This window comes from Pteropus medius, unplaced genomic scaffold (assembly GCF_902729225.1).
Source record: "Pteropus medius unplaced genomic scaffold, Ma_sr-lr_union100, whole genome shotgun sequence".
Taxonomy (NCBI): domain Eukaryota; kingdom Metazoa; phylum Chordata; class Mammalia; order Chiroptera; family Pteropodidae; genus Pteropus; species Pteropus medius.
Genome location: NW_024352787.1, coordinates 23,499,280 through 23,523,044, shown reverse-complemented (window position 1 = coordinate 23,523,044; position 23,765 = coordinate 23,499,280). Strand labels below are relative to the sequence as shown.

Genomic DNA, 23,765 nt, shown 5'->3' with positions numbered 1-23,765 from the left:
TAAGATTATATTATACATATTATTCATCAGCTTTTTAAAAAGCTTTGTTTAAATATACTTTATATGCCATAAAATCCACCAGTACTAAGTATACAGTGCAATGATATTTAGTAAATTTACAGTGTTATGTAACCACCACAATTCAGTTTTTAGAACATTTTCATCCTGTCAGTAAAATTCCTCATGCCCATTTGCAATCAATCCCCATTATCACCTCCAGTCTGAAGCAACCACTAATCTACTTTTGTCGCTATAGATCTGCCTTTTCTGAACATTGTATGTAGATGGAGTCGTACAGTATATAATCTTTTACATCTGGCTTCTTTCACTTAGCATAATATTTTGAGGTTTATCTATGCTATAACATGTATCAGTATCTTATTCCCCTTTATTGCTGAATAGTATTTCATTGAATAGATATACCATGTTCACCTATTCATCAATTAATGGACATTTGTTTCCACTTTTTGGCCATTATTAATAATGCTGCTGTGAACATTCACATACAAATCTTTGAGTGGACATATGTCTTCATTTCTCCTGCTAGATACCTAGGAATGAATTGCTGGGTATACAATAAATAATAATTTAACTTTTTATTTATTTTTATTTTATTTTGTTATTAGTTTTAAGTATACAGTACATTGGTTAGACATTTATATAGTTTATGAAACAATCCCCCTGATTGCTCTTTCTCTCCTCTGGCTCTCCACCTAGCCATTACATTAATGCTGACTGCATTCCCTATGCCGTGTTCCCCATCTTCATGACCAGCAACCGATTATTAATTTGTACTTCTTTAACCCTTCACCCCTTTCTCCCAGCTCCCCAACCCCCTCTTCTCTGGCCGTCACCAGATTGTCCTCTATATTTGTGAGTCTATTTTTGATTAGTTTGTTCTTTTTATTCCTTAGATTCTGTATATAAGTGAAATCATATGGTATTTATCTTTCTCCGTCTGACTTATTTCACTCAGCATAATAACCTCTAGGTCCATCCATGTCACTGCAAATGGTAGGATTTCACTTTTTAATTGCTGAGTAATATTCTATTGTATATATGAACCATAATTTCTTTATCCAATCATCTGTTGATGGGCATTTAGGTTGCTTCCATATCTTGGCTATTGTAAACTGTGCTGCCATGATCATAGGGGTGCATAGATCTTTACGAATTATTGCTTTGTTTTTCTTTGGATAAATACCCAAAAGTGCATTGTTGGGTCAAAAGTTATGTCCATTTTTTAATTTTTTGAAGAACCTCCAGATTGTTTTTCATAGTGGCTGTACCAATCTGCAATCCCACCAACAGTGTATGAGGGTTCCCTTTTCTCCACATCCTCACCAATACTTGTTCTTTGATTTATTGATGATAGCTGTTCTGACAGGTGTGAGGCGAGAGCTCATTGTGGTTCTAATTTGCATTTCTCTGATGAATAGTGACCTTGAATATCTTTTCATGTGTCTGTTGGCCATTTGTATTTCCTTTTTGGAGAAATATCTGTTCAGGTCTTCTGCCCATTTTTTAATTAGATTGTTTATTTTGTTGTTGCTGAGTCGTATGAGTTCTTTATATATTTTGGATATTAACCTCTTATCAGATGTATCATAAGCAAATATCTTCTCTCATTCAGTTGGTTGTCTTTTCATTTTGATGATGGTTTCTTTTGCTGTGCAGAAATTTTTTAGTTTGATATAGTCTCATTTGTTTATTTTTTCTTTTGTGTCCCTTTCCCGAGGAGATACGTCTGAAAAGAAATTACTAGTAGCAATATCAGAGTTTACTACCTATGTTTTCTTCTAGAATTTTTATGGTTTCAGGTCTTACATTTAAATCTTTAATCCATTTTGAGCCTATTCTCATGGATGGTGTAAGAAGGTGATCCAGTTTCTTTCTATACACGTATCTGTCTAATTTTCCTAACACCATTTGTTGAAGAGACTGTCTTTACCTCGTTGTATTTTGCCTCCTTTGTCATATATTAAGTGAGCGTGTTGGCATGGATTTATTTTGGGGCCCTCTATTCTGTTCCACTGATCAACATATCTGTTTTTATGCCAGTACCATGCTATTTTAATTACGGTGGCCTTGTAGTATATTTCAATATCAGGTAGTGTGATACCTCCAACTTTATTTTTCTTCCTCAAGATCGCCGTGGCTATTCAGGGTCTTTTATGGTCCCATATAAATTTTAGGATTATTTGTTCTAGCTCTCTGAAAAATGCCATTGGTGTTTTGCTAGGGATTGCATTGAATCTGTAGATTGCTTTGGGTAGTTTGACATTTTAATGATGTTGATTCTTCCCACCCATGATCATGGTATATGCTTCCATTTATTTGCATCTTCTTCAATTTCTTTTTTCAATGACTTATAATTTTCCAAGAACAGGTCTTTACCCTTCTTGGTTAATTTGATTCCCAGGTACTTTATTGTTTTTGATGTAATTGTAAATGGGATTGTTTTCTTAATTCCTCTTTCTGAAAGTTCATCATTGATGTATAAAAATGCCCCTGACTTCTGAATATTAATTTTGTATCTTGCTACTTTACTGAATTCATTGATCAGTTCTAACAGTTTTTTGGTGGACTCTTTAGAGTTCTCTATATATAGTATCATGTCATCTGCAAATAAGGAGAGTTGTACTTCTTCTTTTCTACTTTGGATACATTTTATTTCTTTTTTCATCTTATTGCTGTGGCTAGGACTTCCAATACAATGTTGAAGAGGAGTGGTGAAAGTGGGCATCTGTGTCTTGTTCCCGATCTTAAGGAAAATGCTTTTAGCCTTTCCCCATTGAGTATGATGTTAGCTGTAGGTTTGTCATATATGGCCTTTATTACGTGAGGTATGTTCTCTATATTTCCACTTCGCTGAGAGTTTTTATCATAAATGGATTCTGGATTTTCTTGAGTGCTTTTTCTGCATCTACCGATATGACCATATGGTTTTTATCTTTGGATTTGTTAATGGGATGTATCACATTAGTTGATTTGTGGATATTGTACCAACCTTGCATCCCAGGAATAAATACAACTTGATCTGGTATATGATATTAGCAAACTGAATTCAGCAATACATTAAAAATATTTTGTTGAGGATTTCGGCATCAGTGTTCATAGGAGATACTGGCCTATAGTTTTCTCTTTTTTTTGTAATGTATTTGTCTGGTTTTGGAATCATGGTGGCCTCATAAAAGGAATTAGGGAGCCTTCCTTCTTCTTGAATTTTTTGGAATAGTTTGAGAAAAATAGATGTTAATTCTTCTTTGAATGTTTGGTAAAATTTGCCTATGAAGCCATCTGGTCCAGGACTTTTGTTTTTGGGGAGGTTTTTAATTGCTGATTTGATTTCGTTGGTGGTAATCAGTCAGTTCAGATTTTCTGTTTCTTCTTGACTCAGTCTTGGGAGATTATGTTTCTAGGAATGTACCCATTTCTTCCAGATTGTCCAACTTGTTGGTGTATAATTGCTTGTAGTATTTTATGATCCTTTGTATTTCTGTGTAGTCTGTAGTTATTTCTCCTCTTTCATTTCCGATTTTATTTATTTGAGTCTTCTTTTTACTTTGGTGAGTCTGGTTAAGGATTTGTCAATTTTGGTTATCCTTTCGAAGAATCAGCTCTTGGTTTCATTAATCTTTTGTATTGCTTTTCTAGATTATTTCGTTTATTTCCACTCTGATCTTTATTTCCTTCCTTCTACTCACTTTGGGTTTGTTTTCTGTTCTTCTTCTAGTTCTTTTAAGTGTAAAGTTAGATTGTTTTTTGAGCTTTTTCTTGTTTCTTGAGGTTCTATATTGCTATGAATTTCCTCACTGTGTCTAATAGATTTTGAGTCATTGTGTGTTCATTTTCATTTGTCTCTACGTATCTTTTGATTTCTTCCTTGATCTCATTCACTGTTTAGTAGCATGTTATTTGCTCTCCATGTGTCTGTGTATTTTCTAGTTTTTTCTTGTAGTAGATTTCTAGTTTCATACCATTGTGACTGGAGGAGACAGTTGATATGATTTCAGTCTGAAATTTACTGATGCTTATTTTGTGCCCTAACATATGATCTATCCTGGAAAATGTTCCATGTGCACTTTAACTGTTTAAAAGGTACTTCTAAACTGTTTTCCAAAGTGCCTCCACTGTTTTACGTTCCCCCAGTAATGTATAAGTGTTCTAATTTCTTCACATCCAACATTTTTATTGCTTTTTTGATTATAGCTATTCTGGTGGATATGAAGTGGTATCTCACTGTGGTTCTAATTTGCATTTCCCTAATAACTAATGATGTTGAAGATCTTTTCATATGGTATTAACCATTTGTAGCTCTTACTTGATGAAATACTAACTCAAATCTTTTGTCCATTTTTTTAATTAGGTGATTTGTCTCTTATGATTGACTTTTAAGTGTTCTTTATATATTCGGGATACAAGTCCTTTATCAAGTATGTGATTTGCAAATGTTTTCTCCCAGTCAGAGGCTTGAGTTTTTATATAATGATGTCTTTTAATTTTCTTAAGTACAGAGTTTTTCATTTTTATGAAGTCTAATTTATCAATGTTTTCTTTTATGGATCATACTTTTGTTGGTATATCTAAAACACTTTGTCTAACTCAAGGTCATGGAGACTTTCTTCTATGTTTTCTTCTAAAAGTTTTATAACTTTAGCTCTTCCATTTAGATTCGTGTGATCCAGTTAACTTTTGTGTATGGTGTGAAGAGTATAAATTAATCTTCTTGCATGTGGGTATCCAGCTGTCCCAACACCCTTTGTTAAAAAGACTATCCTTTCCTTATTGAAATGCCTTGGCACTTTTGTCAAAAATCAACTGACCATGTATATAAAGGTTTATCCCTGAACTCTCATTTCTGTACCTGTGATCTATACATCTATCCTGTGTCCCTACCACACTGTCTTGATTACCATAGCTTTGTAAGATGTTTTGAAATTAGGAACTATGAGTCCTCCAACTTTATTCTTCTTTTTAAAGAATGTTTTGACTATTGTTGACCCCACATTTCCATATAAATTTTAGAATCATCTTGTCAATTTCTGCACACAAAAAAAAAGTCTGCTGGGATTTCGATAGGGATTATATTTAATCTGCGGATCAACTTGGGTGGAATTGCCACCTTAACAATATTGTGTCTTCCAAGCCATGAATATGGAATGTCTTTCCATTTATTTAAATTTTCTTTAATCTCTCTCAAAAATGTTTTGTAGTTTTCAATGTACAAGTCTTGTGCTACTTTCGTTAAATTTATTCCTAAGCATATATGTCTTTTTGATGTTATTGTGAGTTTTTTTATTAGGAATTTTTTAAACTTATTTTTTGAATAGTCCACTACTGCTATACAAAAATACAATTGATTTTCATATATTGATCTTTTATCTTATGAATTTGTCCAATTTGTTTGTTAGTTTTAATAACAACAAATTAGTAGTTGTTTTGTGGAATCTTTAAGATTCTCTTAGTATAGGATCATGCCATTTGTGAATAAACATAGTTTTACTTCTTCTTCTTCCATATGAATGTTATTTATTTCCTTTTCTTGCCTGATACAGAATTTAAGAGCTAAAACTCATTAATGTCCTGGTAAATTTCCATGATTACACTTATAATATAGATGAGGGGACTATAGCCATCTTTTGCAATACCAACTGAAGTTTATAGGGGCAGAGGGCAGAACTGGTCACTGCCTTAGCAGAGGAATAAAATGCCACTTTGCGTAGACTTGTGGTTCATTATTTTCCTGTTAGTGGTTGGTTCTTTAGCAACCTGGCTGAAGCAGACATTAAACCCAGTGAAACAAGCATGGAAGAGCTCTGAGTAGACAAAGATAGATGCCACACATCCTCCAAGCTCATTTATGTAACCCCCTGGAAAATCTCTGTTCTATACAGAACTTCATCTCCAAGTCTACATGTTGTTTTAACATGCATGGGTGCTTGGTTTTCTAGTGTTGGTTTGGTTTGGTTTGGTTTGGTTTGGTTTGGTTTGGTTTGGTTTGGTTAAAAAACTATGCTTTAGGAAATATATTGGAGAAGAGACAAACCAGGAGACAAAGGACACTAAAAAGTGAAAAGATGGTTCTAACAGTGAGGAAAGAAATGGAAAAAACATTAAACATTCTATATATATTTCCTGGACACCTATTAATGCAAGCCTTGAGCTCAAGACCTTAAAAGCACCGCTGGCAAGCCAACTGAAGGCAGCTTCCCAGTCTTGGTAGGCTATACGGGCATTGGCCAAGCAAGCCAAAACCCCAGTGACTCCATCTGTTTCTTTTGTGGCTAATGAATCAGATTCAAGTGCAATTCTTTATAATTTTCCTTATGAAACTCTAGCTTGTTAGAGTCGACCCATTATTCTAGTCTTTGAGAATCTCTTTGGATTCTGATTCTGGTTTCTGAGCTAAAGATTAATAACTAAGCTGAACAGTGATTTCTCGCAGTGGTATCCCTGTGTCTTCACAAAGGTTAAATCTATTTCACTGCAGAATGAAAACATTAGCTCCCATAGCTTCTTAAAAAGATCCTAATCAAGGAATATCAGAAAAAGGCATGCAAAATAAAAACCCCCCATCCAGCCAGGCTTCTCACTTTTGGAGTGGAAATTTATAGATAAGAAGCAATAAATAAAGTAGCATTGGAATATAACTCAAAGTATGAGATAAATATTCATAATTTCATACTGATATAAATTAACAAATGGAGGAGAAATAAAAACCCCGATGCAGAGTTCCAAATAATTGATGTAAATATTCCATTCTTAAGGAAGAATATCCCCCAATTTCATAGATATGGGCCGTGTAATAGTGAGTGTCTTCCAAAGAAAGGGGTATAAAAGGGGAGGGGAGTGACTGCATAATGGAGACATCTGACAAACACTACTTCAGTCTTGTGATCAAGGTCAAATCAATAGTCATAAATCATGATATTATATGATGAAAATGACTCTTTACCTCTGTGATCTCCCAAGAACCCATAAAGTCAGTCTTATTGTGAGAAAAACACCAAACAAATTTCAATAATGGAGCATGCTACAAAATAGCTCAGTACTCCCCTCAAAATATCAAGGTCATCAAAATCAAGGAAATTTGGATAAACTGCCCAGTTAAGAGGAGCCCAGAGAGACAGAGCAACTAAGTGTAATGCGGTATCCTGAAAAGGATCCTGGAACAGAAAAAAGACATTAGGTAAAAACTAAGGAAATGTGAATAACATGTGGAATTCAGTTAATAATAATGTATTAATATATTAGCTCATTAATTGTAACAAATGTTCCATACTAATGTTAGATGTTAATTATAGGGGAAACTGAGTGTGGGGTACATGGGAATGCTCAGTACTATCTTCTCGATTTCTCTATAAATCTAAAATTGTTCTACAAAAGTCTATTTAAAAGAAACCTTAACATCACTACCAATTTTGAAAAACCTTAAAGGCTTAGCATCAATTATCTGGAAAATTTATTTGTGAGAAAACCTTATTTCTTTATGATGATGGATAAGTGAAGCATTGTTGAATTATCTCTGCATCTCTGAGCAAGTTAATGTTTCTAAGAGGAGAAAGTGTGGGGGATGGAAAGTAGGAGAAAGAAAATGCATGTGTGTGTGTATGTGTGTGTATGTGTGTGTATGGTTAAACAAGAGCAAAAAGTGAATCCTAAATTGTTAAAAGCCTGGAGTGGAACTTAATCTAATTTATAAGCAGTTCCACTAGAGATGTACGAGTATTTTGTTGTTGTTGTTATTAAAGAGAAAAACTAGTTTCAAGCATTATTAAGCTTTTTTTCCCCTCCCAGAAGCTAAGAAAACCATCTGTGAGAACCTGTTTGCATGTTTGTTTTCTACAATAAAATGCAAAATACTTCTTCCTGTTAGCAGATTATACCATATGCCTCTCCCTGTAACAAAATCAGCATGTTTATTAATGAACCCAATCAGAGGCAAAGATTTAGAAAGATTTAAGGAATTGAATTTTCCATTCAATATTTCAGCAAAAGGAAATTCTGATTAGACATCGTTGTTGTGCTTGGAAAATATAAGCTTTGTTTTTGCTTTGAAATCAACTTACTTGGCAGGGGACAGAGAGCAGGAGGAGAAGCCTTTGAAATTTTTTTGTAAAAAAAAATCTGCATTTAAGAATGGCCCTTCCTGTCTGATGATTTCCCTACTAATTTATCCACAGTTTATATGTGATTAATATTTAATTTGATCAGTTTCATTTTTTTCCATACAGACTAATTAAAGTGCCTGATGGCCCAAATCCCCCATATCTGAATGCAGTTACAAGCCTGTGGGCTTCCTGGAGTGAAAGGAAGCGGATGAAGTAGTGTCAGCCATACTGGCAAAGCAGCCCATGGTACCCGTAATGGGAACATCTGAGCGTTCCAGTGCCAACCCTCACTGGCAGTCCCGTTGACCACCTGAATAGTCAAGTGGCTTGGTGGCACTGGGTGCATTAGAAAGAAAGTCCGACCTACCACCTGCAGGACAGCAGCTCAAGTGCCAAGCACCAAACCAAGCAAGTGGCCTGGAGCAAATGACTCTCCGTAGGCCCCAGTTTGCTCACCTGATAAATGAGGGTATCAGCTCTGTCATTCTTTTATTTCCAAGCTTACGGAAAAGTGGAATGTGGCACTAGAGACCGTAAGTGATAGAAGTCTTGAAAACCAGACACAGGGCAGATTTTAGGATAGATGTTCTGCTCTGATCATTCAGCCTCCATTCAAGTCTTCTTTCTATTCCATGGTGTAGACAGAGCCTCGCAAACGTGGTTCTCATTTTATTGCATTCATTTTTCATCTGCTGTAGCTTCTTAGAAACCTTACAAGAAAATGAAACACATTACCAAGGGCACAACTTAAAGGGGGAAAGTGATTGATGAGCCCTCGGAAGGGCAAGGGCGGGCTGTGGAGCCACCATAAGCTGAGCCAGAGTAACCCCTTTACCTTCTTCACAGGATCTTTTGACAGCATTTTTGTGCTGTAGTCATGATACATACGGATCTCAACAAGGCAGCTAACCAAGTGTCAACTCTGTCCTTGTAGGCAATACAGAAAAGTGTCTTCTTGTTCTCATGAGCTAGAGCAAATGAGAACAAGGAGGCAGTTTGGGCAACTTTGGTAACTATAGAAAGAAGCATTTTAAATTTGAGTAAATGGGCTGGGGCAGGGAAGGTAGGGCTAAATATTTATAGGCTAATGATTTTTGAAAAGGATATCGAAGATTGTATTAAGATTCCTCATAAAAGGACCTTTTGACTGTTCAACCACCCTATCTCTAGAGTAGACACTTATCAATAGCCCCCAACCCAACCAAGTCCCCCGAACACCCTGCCATCCAAGGAAAAATACATACACACCAATAAAACACATGTCCTTGAGGATTCTTTGGCCCCTGGATACTCTGGTACCTCCTCAGATTTTTCTTACTGTGTGGCTTCCTCTCACTAGAGGAGCTGGCCTGGAGGTAAAGAGGTAAATGAGATGCTTAGCAACAAAGACTGCTACCCCGTGTGGCCAGGCCAGAGAGGAGTCAGGGGCTACAGAGGCTGAGAGGTTGTGTAGGAGCCAGGGACGTGTGGCTGATAAAGGAAGCCTGCCCGCCCACCGAAGGTCTGAACGCTGAGTTCCCAAGTGACCACCAAGGGGTATGGCCCAGACGGACAGTGGTCAGGTGTCACATTGGACAGCTGATCTCCAGTGATGAGAGGCTGTGCTAAGGAGACATGGATTGAAGCTTTGAGCCCATGTTAATTGACTTTGTTCTATTCCAACGTTGTAAAAATTTTTGGTTCAATTCAGTAAATATTCCTGTTCTAGCCAGGTAACAGAGCTTGACACTATGAATGCAGAGATGGATAAAGTACGTCTCTGATCTAATGGAGATACAAACACAAACAAATAAATGTCATTCATTATGATAGATACTGGGTTACCTAGAAAGAACGGTGGAGATAGACAAGAGGTGAATTGTTGAAAGTGTATGGTCGGAATAGCACAGTCTTCCCTCGTCACAAACCAGTCGAAACCAAGAACCTGCTGGAGGAAACATTCCTGCGAGTTCATTGGAGGTGGATCTCCATTCTTCCGAGGAGTGATAAAAAGTATAACTGGAGAAAATGGTTCCATGGACAAATAAGTTGAGGAAATCCTGGGTTAAATAAAGTTAGACATTTGCTTTCATTGGTAGGTTGTGTTAACTGCAGAACTTCTCAGAGGCTTAAGTATTCTAAAACATATTTTGTGAATATTTCAGAAAAAGATATGGTACTGAGTATTTTGACTTGGAAGCCTTTTCCCACAGAGTATATCCTTAGACCTGGAGCCCTGCCACAGTGGCCTGTCTCTTGTTACTTTTTTCATAAGCTCTGGACCCAAACTGCCAACTTCTCACCATGTATCTCTGTGTAAGTATCTGCAACTTAACACTAGTATATCTGACATTTTACCATTCCGCATACACCATGCTCCTCCTTAACTGTATGCCATTTTGAGTGCTGCTGGTGAACTCCTGCCCATCCTTCAAAACCCAACTCAAATGTCTCCTTCTCGCTTACTTCCTCCCAGTGCTCCCCCCCAAGAACATCTCTACCTCTAACGTGTCACAACTCACACTGGCATGGTGGTTATCGGTGTGGGTTTTGTGAAGTCGAGGACTGTGCCTTATCTGTGTTTAAATCCTCATCGTTGAGCAGAGTGCAGGGCACTTGGCGAGTCTGTGGAGCTGGATGCATGTCTCTCATTCTAGTCAGGCCTGTGTGGCGGAGGGGAGTCTCATCTTGATTGCCACATCTGGCCTTACACCGGAGGCCTAAACCTGCCGGACGCAGTTTTGTTCTTTTCCCTGCTGGTTAGGGCTTTCAGGCACCCAAAAGCTGAAGACCCTCAGAGACTCCCGAGGAGGCCACGGGGGCCTCTGGCTGCAGCCACCCCTTGGTTCTCAGCCAGCCAGTGCTCCCAGCCCACAGCCTAGACTGGAGGAGGTGAGCAGGAGGCCCAACTTCTCCTATCCAGCTTGGCCGAGTCATGTTGATATTCTGGCGGCATAGCTGGGCTTGTTATTGAGCACATGCTTTGCAGATTAGCCTGTTTGTATAGCCAATCGAACATGTGCTCCATTAAAAATTAAAGCATCCTGTTTTAAGGATGGAGCAGGAGACATCAGCTGCCACTGTGTAGCAGACATGCAAAGCCCCAGAGCCCATTACCATAGGTTACAGCAAATGTTAATCAGTGCCAGCGCAGTTAAATAATGCAGTTTGTGCAGATGGCAGCTACTACATCTCCTCACAGATGTGTCCTCAAGTCCCGGAGGTTGCTGTATCACAGGAGTTGTCGGGAGCAGTCAGATCTGATGCTGACTGTCAGTATCACCTTTTGTGTTTGTGCTCATCCACCAGCCAGCTGAGAGGCGATGATCAGGATGACTCCAGGCCCTGTTTCCAGCAGCCCCTCCAGAAGCTGGAGCAGAGTGCACGTGAGGCTCACAGGAAAGCAGGACTATTTTGCTAAGTAGCCAAGAACACCCAAAGTAAAGTTCTGCGTCTGTTCCATGCAGCCTTCCCCAGCTGCACCCTGTGAGAGGCGTCCAAGCCAGGTGGAGGGGGAGTGTCCTCACCTTCACACTTTACTGCGCTCTGGTTGTTGGCGGGCAAGAATTATATATGTTCTTCCCTGGCTTGGAACACCATGCTGGGTCGGGAGGCAGAGTTCCCATAGTTCCTGCTGTACAGACAGTGCCTGATTCTAAGCAGCAGTACGTTGTCCCCAGAGCCCAGGCACTTGGTTCTCTGGTCCAGGTGTCCCTATCCTTGGGACCCTGAGAAGACATTGTATGTAAAGTTAAGTAACAAATCACCACTTGTGCTGCGAGCAGTATGAAGCAACCAGTCATAGCGAGAAAAGACCAAACTGTTTCAAACTGACCAGTTCTTCACTCTCCCTGGAGCCCTTCAATAGAAGCTTTTTCTTTTTTTGTGGGGAGGATGGGGAGATGGGCCTTCTGTGAAATACACCGTTGACATTCACACATTCACCCCTGGGAGCATTACATTTCATCATTGTCAGTAACGGGTACAATTACTGAGCCAATAATGGTAATCCTCTGTTATCAAGAGAAGATGAAATTAAGCTCAGGGTAATCAAGTATAGGACATTTTTAAATAGAGAAGCAGGAAAGATTCTTTTGAGATAGTTAAATATTTTATTTAAAGCTTCAAGCTTCAGCTTTCTGAAAAATACACTCCTGTCATATTTCCTGAATGTCGTAATATTCCTGACTATTATCCAATGTTATCGAAAATGTAATGTGGAGGAAAATAGTAAAAGAATTTATTCATCTTATTTTCTTTCCAGATTCGTCCAACTATGCTGTATCTTCATTCCTAGGTGTAACAAACTGCATGTTGCGAATGTAATGCGTTGCTGCGTAAGTGTGCATGTGGAAATGAGGGACAGGAACGAGGGTCTTTTTGCTTTCTTCGACCTAAGTATAGATACGTTGTTCCTCCTTCATCATAGAAAATGCTGCCTTGAAAGCCGTGCATCAGATGATATCACTTCTGCCCTTTCTTACCTACCATCCTCTCCCTCATTTGTTGAAGATTTTAGCATCTGACACGCCCCTTCTTTCCACTGAGACTCAGCATTCACATGACAACCCGTCAGAGCCTCTGGCCTCTCAATTCTTGACCTCCTTGCTTCCACCTCAGCCTCCCACTGCCCATCGTCATGCTCTTCATCTTGTCACTACCAGTAACAATACCAATTTTAAAATCGTGATTCCCAAATCATTGGAGGCAAGGAGATCAAGAAACCGAGAGTCCAGACCTTCCATTGTCTTCTCACATTTAGAACAAAGGTCCTCCCCAGAGTCTGGCACCTACCTACTGCTCAACTTCATTGCCCAACAGTCCACTCAGCCGCCTGGCCTGTGGTTTGTCCTTCCAACGAGCTGAGCCAGTGTGCACCTCAGAGGTTTGTTCCATTTGTGAATTCTCTACCCTCTTATCGTGTCACTTGGCTTGTTCCCTCACTTCATTTGGGTCGCTCTCTTTAAATGCCATCTCGGGAAGCCTTTCCTGACTGTATAAAAACAGCAGTGCTCCCACCCTCCAAGTCACCTGTGTCTCTTTATCCTGCTTTGCTTTTCTTCATAGCACTTAGCCAACATTTACACACACACACACACACACACACGCATGCACATTCATTCCCTTATTCATTGACTGTCTCCTCCATTGGAAGACAGGGATTGGGCCTCTTGTGTTTACCACTATACTCCATGCACTTTTAATGGTCTTTTTTTTTTAGAGAATTAATTAGTTGAATGGTCGAATGAATGAAAGAATATGTTTGGGCTGGAAGCAAATTTTGGAGGTGAGGTTTCAAGAAGACAGGGTCATTTATAAAGCTTTCTAGTAAACTTTCTATCAAAAACATTTTTTTCAACTGTTAACACTTTATAAATGAACAAATTTCACTTCCTAGAAGGTGCCCTTAGGTGCCAAGAATTTGGGAAAGCAAAATAATTTACTTTCCTAATACTTTGTGAAATCTAGACTATTTCAAGCTGTGAGACTCTTAGGGCTAGCCTTAAAAGTTCCCCCATCCAATTTTACTTCACTAGCAAGTTTCTTTCTTTTTTTTTTTTCCCCCCAACGAAAACAAATCTTTTTTTTAACTTCTGATTTGAGAACTAGAACAAGGTTTTGTAATCAATCCCACACCAGGCAAATACAGTTGATGCATTTAAGCAGATTAGGTTATAACTTGAAAGCAGCAGAATCAGACAGGGGCTTGAAAGTGTAGCTTAAAGTGCCAGCCGTGTCAAAGGGACCCCCTCTCTGAAGTACTATAGTATTGGTCCCTGTTACTTAGACGAATCCAACTCTAAAAAGTTTTGACAGTTTGTGTCTGTGAGCAAAAGTGAGATAAAATGGTTCTTTTTCACTACCCTGATTTGGAAGAAAAGTTCCAAACCAGAGTGAGATTGTCATTGTCATGTAGTAATTTAATCTTCTTTTGGTCTTTATTCTCCCTTTCTAAATCTTAGCATATGAGACCATAGGTTCCCTCTTAAAATTTTCCATTTGGCTTCTTTCTTGTTTCACCAATAAGAGCTTAATTCCTCCTCTCCACCAGTTCATCACCAAGGCACTTACTCTGAAGATTGTGTATGCCTCTGTGCCAGTTGGGATATTTTGGGCTGCAAGTAACAGAATTTCTAACCAAAAGTGGCCATAAAAAAGGGATATTTAGTTAATTATCTCACAAAATGAGACATCCAGAGGTAGCCAGGTGAGTGCTGGACTGGCTTCTCTAAGGGTCTCTTGGCTTTACCTTCTGTTGATATGATGGCTGCCACAGCTACAAGCATTGTATCTCCAACTCATGCCCACGGAAAGAAAGAAGGAAGGAAGGAGATAGACTTAGTCCTTCACCGTGTGTTTCTTTTTATTAGAAAGGACCTTTCCAGAGGTCCTGCAGGGACTTCCCCTTACATCTCATTAATGATTCATCTAGAACTGGGTCACATGTCTACCAGAACTAGTCACGAGCATGTACAGATTAGCTTAGACCACTTCAGCATGTCCTGGGCTGGGCACATGACTGATACCTGAACAAAGCTGGGGTTTTCTCATAACAGAGAAGGGACAAGCTGCTGGGAGATCACCATCTCTGCTGTACATTGTCTTCTACAGCAATGCAGCCTGTCATTTCTACTGGGAAAAACTCATTCCAAGTGGAGTAGTAGATTAGCTTGGTGTCTGTTTTGATAGGCTAGAATAGTATAAAGCATTTAGAAGTGATCTTAAAACACTTGCTCATTTATGTCAGCACGGGTTATTTATATACCTCTAGGATAGCACTTAGTACACAGCGTCATGATTCCATGTCTTCATGTCACCAGGGGCCTCTGATTTCTACTTTGTGTTCAGAGCGTACAGAACAGTGCCTGCAACTTAAAAGAGGTAGAGATTCACTCAGTTTTTGCTGAATGAGTGAACAAACGAATGAATAAACGATTGAATGAATGAATGAATGAATAAGCAAATGATGAGTAGGACATTCTTGAAGTCATGTTTACGAAGAGCAGTTGAAATAATTATAAATGTTTACCTGGAGAATGAATGAATGAATGAATGAATGAACATACAAATGAATAAGGAAATGATGAATGAGATGTATTTGAAGCTGTGGCCTATGAACTGTTAAATGACGATAAATGTTTACCTGGACAACAGATTTGAGGAATACAATGACTTTTTAAAATAAAGTGCTTGAGATTCTTTCAAGTGAAAGAGATTACAATCGCTTTGTGGGTTCTCTAAGGATAGAGCTTGGCAAAGCGAGTTGAAACTACAAGGAGACAGAAAATTCTTTCTTGTATTGAGCTAAAATCGAAAAGTGGAGCTATGTGAAGTTGAAATTAACTGCCTCAGGAAAGAAGGAGCACACCATCACTAAGCACAGAGTGACTAGGCGCCTGGCAGGTTATTGTAAACGGGGGTCCATTTATCACTGAAGATTGAACCAAATGATGCTTATTCTCTGTTGTATCTGTGGGCACTCCCCAGCAGCGATGGGATTCTCTGAAATTTTAAGAAAAAACTCTACATTTTAAGTGTTGAAGACAATTCAGTAGTTATTTCCAAAGAAATAGGAGATTTTATAATGCTGCGAAACATCTTTGAGTAATCCCACCTGTATTTATTATTCCCAATCATATGCGCTATTCTGTTGGGCTCAGTTTTTTGATAGGAGAAATTCTTTAAGAAGAAAAAGATGTTAGATCTCATTGGTTTTGTCTGTCTTAATGGTGCCTGTTTCTAACTTCAGTACATTATCTACTTTATGTTTTCTTTAGGTTCACCTTGTGTACTCTTGACATATTTGGGTAGAGAATGAAGAGAAGTGCTCAGCCTCAGGGGGTGGGGGCATGGCCTGGGGTCCACATGGACTGTCTCACTGCCCACCTGCAGAACTGAAAGTCAGAGAAAAGAGATGGAAAATGAGAAACTGGGGGGCATCATTCGTTCTTGTAATTATAGTGAGGAAGTGTACTGCATATGTATGTTCCCTCAGTAAAACAGGTGTTCTGCCCTTAAAATGGTAATTACAACCTATTTCAGATCAATGATCTTCACTTATTTCATATCACTGCAGCATTTTTTCCGTGTTCAACCACCCTGTGATATAGAAAGCTTGCTCACCCTTGAAAAAATCAAAATGCATATAGATTTTCTGAAATAAGCCCCCTTTCTGGAAGTATTTTGTGGTTAGTTTCAAAATGTAATATCCTGAGGAAGGTTTAGGTTGGCTTTTTATTTTAATGCAAAATAAAAAGTAAGTCACTGTGCAATGAGTGATTTTACTTCCATTAGCCTAATGTCTTTGTGGTTTCATTTGAGGTCACTACTAGATTATTTTTCTTGCATTATTTCATCAGCTGTCAGTTCTATTAATATAATGTAATTCATTCAGCGCTGAGATTTTTTAAAAGACATCACTGTAAGCGTAGAAGGCAGTTTTTTAGGAAGTTTATTTAGATGATTGTAGGGTGTCAGACTGCCTCAATCTTCTTCATGCTCAGTGTCTGAAGGGTCACTTACAGATTGCACATGCTCTTGGATGCTCAAGTGGTTATTCATGATTGTGTTTTTATACCCAGCACATAAAAATATATCTGCAGCTTCTCTATTATCATCTTTTGAAAGACTGTGGCTTGCCTGTGGGGTGTACAATTGTGTTCACTACTTAGATTATAGGATACCTGATATATCTTTTATTTAACACTATCAGTAACCCTTTTAAGGAGGTTTTACTTCATTTTACTCTATTAATATGTTCATTCTTGGGCTTTGATTACAATAATGCAGTGAATTTATGTTTGCATATATAGTGGATATCATTCAGGAAATCTTTTGAAAATCATTCATTAACCACCAGCTATATACACCTTGTTAATCTCTAGTGCTTGTAAAGAAATTAGAAACTCTGCTCTTGAACTTGAATAAATGATTGAGACCTATGGAAACATCTAGAAAAGTGGTTCTATGTTTCTTTTTCTTTTATGGGTTAATTTTTAAATGTTAAAAAAATGGAACTCTACACAGTAATAGTTATACCTGTACCATCTTATAATTAAAAAAAAAATAAAAAGCATGTATTGAAACACATATGGGTAAAATGATACAATGTCTTGGGATTGTTTTTATATAATCTGGAAATGTGGAAATACTGGGAATTGGTAGAGTGTAGATAAAACAAGGTTGGCCATGGGTTGATAACTGAAGCTGAGTGATGGCAGGTGGGGTTTATTATAAAGTTCTCTGAACTTTTTTATACAGCTTTCTCAAATATATTTGAAATTGCTAGTTATTTAAAAAAAAACATAAGGAATAAAGGGTGACTGTGAATTTAGCTGTATTTTTAAAAGGAATACATATTTTAATAATCACTGAAGCATCTCTGTTTCAAAAATAATAATAGTTACATGAGAGTAGCATATGATTTATTCAGACTACAGACAGAGATTGGTGCTGGAACACCTTTGCTGTAACTATTAGAGTACAGTAGATAAGCAAGTTCAAGGCAGCTTGATACATACTGTGTACACAACTGTTGAGTGCATTCCACGGGACATAATTCTTGACTGTAACAGTGTGCGTACAGCTTCGTTAATGTACTCCTGCTATGTTGCTTAGTAAAGGTAGTGCCCTATGGAAGAAGATGGTGCTGTCGCTTAGGCAGTGATAACATTTAACACAGAATGTCTAAGGCTGACACATGTTAGAAAGTCTAGAATAGCAAGCAAATAATCGAATCCATTCAAAACTCAGAAAGCCTCCAAATAATAGCGATTTTACCCTATCAGCCTCTGCCAAATTTGCCGTTGGCCCACTGTCTCCGGTGCCAGATTGCCAATGACTTTCTTCCCTGATCTCAGTCATGTCGACCTATTCCTGCTGTCTCTTCCTCAAGCAGAATTTAAAACACCTACATTGTATTTTGATGTCTATGAAGATTAGAGAGGAAAAGTATGTTTGCTGCCTTTTTTCCCTGGCCTGTTTTTATTGGGACATTATTTCCTTGAAACTCTTGGCCTACGAAAGCGTGCAGGTGAAATTATCCTTAATTGATAATTATATAGGTTACATGGGAATTGAATATCTATAATAAATCAGCCCTAAGAAAATGTTTCTTTTTAAAATTTATTAAATATTGGAACTTTGTACAAAAAAATAACATTGAGATATTTAATTCATGGTCCAGCTATGGTGTTCATTTAAAGGTTTAACTATTTCCCACTGTTTAAATATATCTGTCTACTCTTTTGTGCTAACTTAGCATGTCCAAAATATTGAAAAACGAATGATCAAGGAATTTAAGGAATACTACCCCGGTGAAGCCAGAGGATATTCTTGAGGAGAAAAAAAAGAATGCATGAAACTTATTTAACAAGAAAGATTTGAGTCAGGCAATCTACATAATATATCCACTGGCATTAAGGCTGTCATCTTGGTATTGCATTTCTGGTACGAATTTCGCAATAGCTGTCTTTCACTGTCGGTTCTAATAAAGAGTGTTGGTCAGCTTAAATTCCCTGGGAGCTCGAAGTTATGTTTTGTGAACTGCATGTGCCTGAGGCCTCTCATGCATGATTTAAACTGCTTTGTAAATGTCAATAGGTGGAAAAGCATTGGATCCCTTGTAGATTTCTCCAAATCCTCAAAGATGTGTATGCCATGTATAAACCATGCTGCACTCTCAAGGCCATTGCTGTTTTTTATACTTGCCTAACTGGGGGTTTAAGGTATTGCCAGAAGCAAGATATCAGTGTGTGCATGTCTCGATCCAACTGGCCAATGAAACCCTTTATTAAGAAACCCTTTGCACCAGAGAGCATCTCCAGTGACCTGAAATGGGCACACCTCATGAATGTTGAATGGTCTTCAAACTCTACTTCTTCATTCTTGACTTTTTTCAAAACGCACATTCGACTTAATTGAATTTACTGATTTCATACACCATTCCATGGACAGCTGTGTGGGGCTGTAGAAAAAATACCTCCATTGGGAGTTCTCAGGCCTGGTTCCTGCCTGGCTCTGTCACTTCTGGCAGTTTGTTCTTGGGCAAACCACTTAACCTTTTTTGGGACCTCCCCACTTTTGGATCCAGTGGGGTTGAATCCAGAAGGCTGATAAATGATCTCCAGTTACTCCTCGTCTCTCCAATATCATGGATTCCAAGAGATAGTGACAGACAGCCAGTATGACACTTTTAAAGCCATGGGAACACATGTCACTTTTTAATTAGGCTTGTTCTAGCCTCTACTGGGCAGCAGCCCCAGAATGGCCATCCGCACTCACACAGAGGGGTCTGAATGGTCAGCCCGAAGGCTTACCAACTCATCTGTGTTCAGAGCCCATCCTTGTGATGTTTCCCATCGGCCTGAGAGCAGTGTGAGGCTGCTCCCCTTGCTGCCCCTGCCCCCCACAGTCCTGTATTCCTTTAGTAAAAGGTGTTTTCTCACTTTCATGTCTGAAGAGGCCAAAGCAAATGATAGTGAGGAGATGGCATTCCAGGGTCGAGGTCCCCCATTTGAGCAGAAACACTAAACTGGCTTTCTCGGAGGCTGTTTCTTACTCATTTTGGAACCCATCATTCTGGCTAGTGTGGTATCTGGAGACAGAAGTGCTTAGGAAAGGCATGCTACATAAACATTGCAGAATGAAGTTAGTCAGAGTCAGCCATCAGAACAGAGATGGCCTTTTTTGTTCTTCCGCTTCCTTTTTTGATTCCTGCATAGTTCTGGATGAGTCACTTTGATCTTTTCGTTCCCCGTGTTCACTTTCTAACATAGTCTCTTCCTGAGGGGACAGTTTTCACAGGATTAAGGAGGAGTGCCTGTGGCAGCTCTGAAGCCAGCCTGCCTAAGTCTGAATCCCGACTTTTCTCCTATTAACTGTGTCGCCTTAGACAGGTTGGTTAACCTTTCTGTATCTCAGGTTTTAATCTGCAAAATGGAGACACTACAAGTACCTATCTCATTAGAATGAGAGGATTAATTGGGTTCTACACATATAGCTCTTAAAAAAGAGGCATATGGAAGTGTTTGCTGTTATTAATATGGTTTTTCTTGTTTTTATTATTTTTGAAAGTACTAAGTTGAACCTTTTTAAAAAGAGAACAATTTCACCAGCGTTGGAAAAAAGTCATTTGCCTAATTCCCATCTTCTCCACCCCAGTGGGAGTGGTCTAAACGGTAGAGCTCCGGTCTGAGGTCTCGCTCACTCGCTCTGGGTCCGTGCCCGCTTGGTTAGGAAGCACCGCTCCCGGCCTACACTGTCTCGACGTCCACGTCCTTGGCAGCCACAATGAGGCTGATTTGGAACTCTGCAACCTGGAGAGACCTTTGCAACACTGTCGCCACCAGTGTTCCATTTGTGTGTTTATAGAATGTCAAGTAAGCACGTACTTTGTCACCCTCTGACGTGACCTCGGGGTTACTTTCTGAGGCTGTTGACAAATTTTTAGACATCCCAGTTTTATCAGCGGAAACCTTGAAGAGTGACAAATGGTTCTTGGAAGAGTTGGTACATACTATAAAATGTCAGCTGGCTCATTTATAACCCGGTGATGTCCAGCGTCTAAGCCGTGCTATCAGCATAGACTATAGATAACTCGCCCTCATGATGCTCCACTCTCCCCAAGTACTTTGCGCAGCTGTTCTGGTTGAAGACCCAGTTGACATCTATAATAGATATCAAATGGAGAGCCTCTTATTTTATCACTTTCTGTGTTTCAACACTGGCAGTCCCTGTGGACTGTTGGAAACAGGCAGCCGGCACATTATGGGAAAGGTGACTTGCTGAGCCCCTGTGCCCCGAGGACATTATTAAGTGCTAGAGAACCTTGTTAGTTCATAAAGTTGGTTCAAACCAATTATTGCTGTGTGACCATTACCATCGCCAAGAATGTAACTCTTTTAAATTCTTGCCCATAAAGCCGATCTTTCCAGTACATTATATCATAGAGCAAGGCTTCTGATCTGGCCACAGTTGCATTCCACTGGCTGCAAAGACTAAACACTGCATTTGCTGCTCAGTATTGGTTATCCTTCAGTGCTTCATAGAGGCGGCAAGACTGCTATTTATAGATTTACTTTCTGTCTCTCTGGTTCAGCACAGTCAGTTTTGACACACTGTCCCAGTAATCTGATCAGCCATGCTGCTTTTAAATGAAGGTCTAGGCCTTGGCCTCTGCAGAGAGGGTGACAGCTGTCAGATACAGATAGTAGGCTACAGACCCTGGCTGCTAACACCCTCTCATTCATTCCTGTTACAGATCATTGACCACAGCTTGAAGCCGTGCTTTACAGTCCGCCGATTAGTTGGCAAGAGATCTACATACTGTATTAGCAAGGTCAGCCACTGAGATGAAGGCAAAACTTAAACCCCTGCACTATTTTTAAACCGGTAGCCATTTGTTAAAGCTGGTTATTTTGGTGCATGTCTCTCTTCTTTTTTTTTTTTTTTTTTTTTTCTTCCTCTCTCTCTCAAGATAAAAGATACTTGTTAAAACTCTTTATGAGAGTTCATGGAGATGGTGAAGAAGATGAGATGTTTCGCACCTGAGAAGGGTGCAGTCTTTCTCAGAAACTCATTCAGCCATGGTGGGGTCAAAAACAGCGTTAGCCATGCTCGTTCCTTGTTTTGATCAGACTGTGTTGGGAAGTCTCAGCCCAGGGATCCCAGATGAATGTTCGACCTATGAGTACTCTCTCTGGCCGTGGACGTGTGGATTAGGCAAGTCTGGGCTGAAGTGAGCTGAGTTACAGCTCTTACAGCCCTGTTCACTCCTAAATGAGAGAGTCGGTCTTCCTTGCCAGCTCAGATGATTGGGCCCATTTGAGAGGCATTCCCTTCTCCAGGGTCCGTCTTCCTCCAGCACCTCGTATCTGGGCGTTAGGAACCTGGCATTGTTCAATGTGCCATGTCAGACTTGCATAAGGAGAACTTGTCCCCAGGGACACCTCGCATCGTAAAAGTGATTCGCTGACTTCTTCATATCCACTGAACATCTCTGCTGTTCTAGAATCAACACAAATGACCAAACCTTCGATCTTGTCTTTACCCAGAAGGGTGTCTACTTACAAGATCTTGAACTCTACCTCTCCGTAACCACCCTCCTCTGTGCTTTCACCTCTCCTACTCCTTCATTCCCACTGATCATTCCTTTACCTTCATGACAGCCACCTGTGCCTTCGCTCGTCTCTGTTGTCCCCTGGGACCTCATTATCCTCATGTGGACCCAGCTGGAGTTCCCATTCTTTTTCAAGGTTATGCTCTCTACTCTCTCTATTTTATATTCCCCTCGCCCTCTTCTGTGAACTTGTTGCACCTTCTTGTTGCATTCCCATCTCCTGTCTGATCTCTCCTTTTTCAGTCTCTACTTTTTGTTGACTTATGACCCAGCTCGGTTTCCTCAGGGTTCAAGGGCACTGCAGGCCCTTGGCACTGTCTCATTCTACCATCTTATGGCATTGCCTCCTGTTTTGTTTCTTCTCCCTCCCCAAGGCCTCGTGCACACATTTACTGAACACGCCCTGCATTATCGAGCTGCTTTTGCTGCTTTTGCCTTCTATCACCCTGGAGAGCCTTTAAAATGACAGGTCTTAGTATACTTGGTATACATACTCAATGAATATTTGTAGGATGAGTGCACGAATACCAGTGAAATGTTTGACATTGTTCTCAGTGTTGACTCAAACGCTTTGAATGAAAAGGTCAATAAAGATTAGTGGAAAGGAGTTACGTCTGACCACAAACAAAGTTGAGATTGAAGACTTGCTAGAAGTGTAACTTGGGGCAGGTTACTCTGAGACTTGAATTTCTCATCTATAAAATGAGGCAAATGATATCATCGTCAAAGATTCTCGAGAGGATTAGAGAAAAATAGAAGTAAAGTGCCTAGCACGGTACCTGGCAGAGAGAAGGAACTTGGTAGATGTTAATTTCCCGACTCTGTCATACAGCACCCACTCCAGACTTCAGTGTTCTGGGACGTTCCTTTCCATTTACTTCAGGAGGCGACAGGTAGGACTGCTTTGGTGGCAGAGAGAAGGCTAGGAGATCCCCTGGGTCTCCTGACTTTTTACTGCAATAAATCAGGGGATGTTTAAGCAGACTTTGGCCTGCAGAAGGTGACTCCCTCTCACATTCCCTGGGCAGGAATCCAGGTGGAAACTGGGCTTCCACTTCCCCGCTTCAGATTGGAGCTGGGAGACGTTAGCCTGTGTGGAGGAGCATGGGGACATCTCAGCCTGGCTGCCGCGTGGTGTGCAGGTGCAAGATGTGTCAGCTCTGGGAACCACAAGCCTCTGCCCCAGACACACCGGGTGGTCACGCTTTTGCAGGGATGAAGCAGCAGCCCTAAGAATGCTCCCCCTCCCCTTCTAGCAGTCATCATGAGGTGGGATCTGGAAGGGATCTGGTCCTGTTAGGACTGAGGGGGAAGATCTGGGTCCTGTGCAGAGCAGCTTTGGGATATTAATGAGTCTGTGTTCCACAGAAAGGAGAAACTTGCCTGTTTCATTTATTTGCAATAAACCATATGAGATAACATTTGCAGGCAGCTCAAGTATTTGTCAAGTTCAGAAGTAATTCAGGCACGTGACGGGGGCGGGGGAGTCATTTCGATGTTACAGATTTTCTGTTGTTGTTCCGGGTTCCGAGGAGTCACTTGGCCTAGCTCTG

The 23,765-nt window shown here is 39.8% G+C and overlaps 1 protein-coding gene and 2 long non-coding RNA genes across 6 annotated transcripts in view; 2 read left to right on the top strand and 1 right to left on the bottom strand.

Annotated features, from left to right (window-relative positions):
• The window catches only part of AUTS2 (activator of transcription and developmental regulator AUTS2), a 1,077,358-nt gene that overhangs the window by 861,907 nt on the left and 191,686 nt on the right, over positions 1-23,765 (top strand).
• Positions 7,072-23,118, bottom strand: LOC120591698 (uncharacterized). Of its 4 annotated transcripts, none has more exons than XR_005649953.1 (4): positions 22,992-23,118; positions 11,621-11,821; positions 8,950-9,463; positions 7,072-8,824 (listed from the first exon to the last, which is right to left on the bottom strand). It is a non-coding gene; the product is annotated as an uncharacterized LOC120591698 (long non-coding RNA). The 4 variants fall into 4 exon arrangements; XR_005649951.1 differs by having other exon boundaries at positions 7,073-9,082; positions 9,363-9,463; XR_005649952.1 differs by having other exon boundaries at positions 7,075-8,824; positions 9,363-9,463.
• Positions 21,597-23,765, top strand: part of LOC120591699 (uncharacterized) — a 4,311-nt gene continuing 2,142 nt past the window's right edge. Inside the window, exon 1 of the long non-coding RNA XR_005649954.1 lies at positions 21,597-23,105. This is a non-coding gene — a long non-coding RNA (uncharacterized LOC120591699). The remainder of the gene's footprint in view (positions 23,106-23,765) is intronic.